We start from the raw sequence: 4,442 nt of genomic DNA on the forward strand, positions 1-4,442 counted from the left end.
GCCCCAGCACCGGTGTCGCAGCCCTTTCGGCACCCGCTGTGTTTGCATGCCTATGCTTGACCACCTCATGCCACCCTGGCATAGATGCCCTGCTGAGAGCATGGGGACTCGCTGGGGACAGGGACTGCGGTGAGCTCAGAGAGAATGCTACTAGGCCCTGCGGTGTGCGGGCGAGCCACGCAGTGACCACCAGCTGTAGCCAGCAGCTGTTCTGCGAACGTGCCGGCACCAACTCTGCCCTCGTGGCTCCTGGGTCTCCACCTCTTTGCATGCTGGCCCTGGACTGGTCCAGAGCACCAGAATGGCAGCTTCCTCAGCTCCCCACTGCAGTCACTCAGGGACGGCTGACTGCTCTGGGACGGCTGACCACTAGGGGACGGCTGACCCCTTGGGGATGGCTGACCGCTCAGGGACAGAGGATCACTCAGGGACGGCTGATCACTCGGGGATGGTTGACCACTCAGGGACAGAGGATCACTCAGGAATGGCTGATCACTCAGGGATGGCTGATCACTCAGGGATGGCTGACCACTCAGGGACAGAAGATAACTCAGGAATGGCTGACCACTCAGGGATGGCTGATCACTCAGAGATGGCTGATCACTCAGGGATGGCTGACCGCTCGGGGATGGCTGATCACTCAGGGATGGCTGATCACTCAGGGATGGCTGATCACTCAGGGATGGGTGACCACTCAGGGATGGCTGACCGCTCGGGGATGGCTGATCACTCAGGAATGGCTGACCAATCAGAGATGGCTGACCACTCAGGGATGGCTGACCACTCAGGGATGGCTGACCACTCGGGGACAGCTGACCGCTCAGGGACAGAGGATCACACAAGGACAGAAGATCACTCAGGAATGGCTGATCACTCAGGGATGGCTGACCGCTCGGGGATGGCTGACCACTCAGAGATGGCTGACCACTCAGGGACGGCTGACCGCTCAGGGACAGAGGATCACTCAGGGACAGAAGATCACTCAAGGACGGCTGACCACTCAGAGACGGCTGACCACTTGGGGACAGCTGACCGCTCAGGGACTGCTGACCGCTCAGGGACGGCCGACAGCGCTGCCTCTGCCTACTCTGGGGACATGGCTGGTCCTTGGCCGCGCTGCCCTCAGAGCAGTGGGCTGGGCCGAGTCACACTGTGCGCACACAGGGCCCCCACGTGGAGCAGCACGAAGCCTGGTGTGTGGGGCAGCCTCACTCCTCTGGGGCTGGCGTGCTCAGTGTCGCTCTGCATCCGCAAGCTCGCAGGTGCGTGGCTCATCAGGAACTTGTCCTCGTTTATCTCATTTCTCTTCAAGTCCCAACCTACCAGTTGAGGAAATCTTGGACCTTTGCGAGATTCTCCCAGTCTCCAGAATGTGCACATAGTTCTAGAATCTTCGGTAAGGGGCTTGCAGGGTTTTGTTTACTTTTGTTTGGGGGCAGGGGCACTGCTGGGACGGCACCGTGACTGCCTGCTCCAGGTGCTGAGACCGTGTCCTTCCGAGGCTTCCTGGGCTTGCCAGTCCCGGGCTGTCAGTGTGATTAACATAAGCCACAGACGCCAGTTGAAATTTTCTAGTCGCCACTTTTTAAAAGGTAAAAGAAGTAAGTGAAAGTTGCTTTATTTAGTAGCATGCTTTCCTTCACACGATGTACTAAGAGTGCATTCTTTTTTTTAGTTTTTTAGTTGATTAGTCCTCTCATGAACAGTCCGCACAATCACCGCAGATAGTCACTGCAGAATCTCTCCTCCTTCGGCTGTTCTCCCATCCCCAGCTCGCTTTCTGCCAGCACCAACACCGGCCTTTGCAGTCCCCCTGACTTTCTTCATTCTGTTCTCGCGTTCCTTTCGCTGTTTTCTTGATGTCTTCTTCTTCTCATAGAGGCCATGTCTTGCAAGTCTATGTTTGGGTTCATTTTTCTTCGCATCATCCAAAGAATCATAAATCACGCCAAAGTCAGTTGTCTTGCCACCACCAAAATGGGTTCTGAACCCAAACCCAAAGATGCCATCCGGTGTGGTCTTGTACATCGGTGCTAGTTCTCCCCGAATTTCTGTCTTAGGTACTGTTGCCTTCCTGGGGTGAAGGCCATCAATGACCATTTGTTTCCTCTGAAGTAATCAGTTGGTCATGAACTTCCTGGTCCGGATAGTTACTGTGTCATCCATGATGGCGGTGTATCCTCAAGCAGCCAGGGACGAAAAGAGCTAAGCGTGCGTTCTTCTGGGCTTCGTGGCCTAGTGGCTGAGGGAGCAGGTCCCACATGGCTGACCACGCAGTTGGAATCCCAGCCCTGGTGATCTGAAAACCGCATGTCCATGCTCCAAATCGCAGTGGGATGGAGAAGTGGAGGGGATGGGATTTGGGCGTGGCCATGCCCACCGTCTCTCTGGCTCTCTGGCTCTTTCTGGTAAGTATCCACGCTCTGGCAAATTCTGTGCGTGTTCTTGGTTCAGTAACCCTGCTCACTGGTATTTATCCAAATGAGTGGGAACTTGCGTCCCTTCAGGGGCTGCCCTGGATGTTCCTGGCAGCTGTGTTCTTACGTGCCAAACGGGGGCAGCTAAGCGACCCTGGGCAGGAGTGGGTAACTGGTCCATCCGGACCGTGGGATGTGAGTCACACCGAAAATGAGCTTCCAGGCTTACGTGCAGCGTGCTGAGTGGGCGTGGCACCCGCAGAGCACCCTGCAAAAGACAACACTACGGAGGTGGGGAGACCAGCGCTTGCCAGGGTCAGGGCGGCGAAGCTGACCAGGCAGAGCAGACGACGTTAGGGTGGGTGGACAGGCCTCACTTGGCGTCTGCCTCAGCCCACAGGCTGTCACCACTGAGAGAACCCGAAGTAAACCGTGGGCTATGTCACAGGACAGGATGGTGTGCTGGGGACAGGTGGCCTCTGAGCCAGTGGCGATGACAGGGAGTGGGGCGCGTGGACGCTCTCTGCATCTTCTGACCAGTTTTGCTGCGAATCTAAAGCTTCTCTGAAAAATCAAGTCTATGAATAAAAGTGTAAGGGTCCATATTCGTGTTTCCCTAAAAACTCCTCTAAATCTGCTGCGGACTTTCAGCTTGCCACACACCCAAAGCAGACAAGCAGCTCAGTGCTCGTAAGCCCCGGGGAGCAGGGGCGCTCCCACCAGCCCAGCCTTGCTCCAAGGCGCGGGCTGGCTCATGCTCCGTGTTCCCACGACAGGGGAAGGGCAGCGTGAGGGTTGGAGGGCTCAGAGCCGGAAAGTGCCATCTTCTCGTTAGAGGGCTCCCAGCAGCGAGGCTCCTGCACCCTAGTCCCGTGCCTCCTGCACCGATTTGCAGCCTGTGCACAACCGCGGTCAGGGTCAGGTCAGCGGGGGAGCAGAAAGAGGCTCCCACCCCGCAAGGCACGAGTCAGCAGCAGGGGAATCCCACCCTGTTTTACTGCTCCTTCTTAAACTCACCAGCTGGAAGTGATGTGGTAGGGCCCCGCAGCCACACCGGGCGGGCTGTCCAGAGCCCCCCTCGGCCTCCTACCCCTCCCTGCTGCCTCGGCCAGGCACTTGATGCTGTCCCAACGGACTGAGGGAGAGCGGCTGTCCCTTAGGGCATCGGTGCCCAGGGGTCCGAAATCGTCATACCTTGCTGTATAAGGAGCCAGGAAGTTAGTTTCAAGGAGAGCTCTAGGAAAACCCGAGTTCTCCGGCGTCCGAGCATCTACGTTGGAACAGAGGCTGACAGCTTGCTCCCCCCTGCACCATTTAGCTAGGAAGCCCCGTCGGAAGCCGGCTTCTCACCAGTGAGCAGCGCACTACGGCGCCAAAGCCTCAGGGGGACAGCTGGAGCAGGATCAGCGAGGTGCAAAAGCTACAGGCCCTGAGCACCCCGTGGATTCCTAGTATCTCAGTCACCCCGTCCCCCAGACTGCACGAGGCGACTGGTGGTGCTGTCCATCCGTGCTGGGATGACCCGGCGACCCTGAAGGGCAGGGCTGATGCAGCTGCATTCCAAGTGCAACGGCCTCGTGGGAAGAATGGGTTAAATGCCACAGGTTCAGATGGGCCAGGCAGGTGACACGCTCGAGCCAGGGCAGGGCAGTGGCTACTGGGAGCCCTGGAGTCAGACACCTGGGGTTCTAGTCCCAGCCTGTCCTCTGAACACCTGGCTAAAACTGCTCTTCCTCCCACATAGATGGGGAGGTAACCAGCTTCCACGTGGAGCTCGGAGGCTCCCACGAGGAGGTGCGCAGGCGTGGGCGTGGCGCCAGGCAGCGAGAAAGCGTGGGCAACTGTGAGCCACAACCGCAGGCAGGGAGGACAGCGCGTGCCATGTTATCTGCTGAGCGGGCGAAAGCTCGGTGGTGTTCTGGAGCCTCAGAGCTGACAGTGAAACGCAGCACTGAGAGAGAACGAGGCCGGCTGGGAAGGAGAAGGCCTAGAGAGCAGGGAGAAAAGGAGCAGCCGCTTCGGGGG

General features: G+C 58.1%; 1 pseudogene; it reads right to left on the reverse strand.

Moving 5' to 3' along the window:
* Positions 1-1,728: 1,728 nt before the first annotated feature.
* Positions 1,729-2,166, reverse strand: LOC106736103 (40S ribosomal protein S24 pseudogene; annotated as a pseudogene).
* Positions 2,167-4,442: the final 2,276 nt, after the last annotated feature.

The sequence above is a fragment of the Tupaia chinensis genome, unplaced genomic scaffold (genome assembly GCF_000334495.1).
Source record: "Tupaia chinensis unplaced genomic scaffold, TupChi_1.0 Scaffold000644_1, whole genome shotgun sequence".
Lineage (NCBI taxonomy): Eukaryota > Metazoa > Chordata > Mammalia > Scandentia > Tupaiidae > Tupaia > Tupaia belangeri.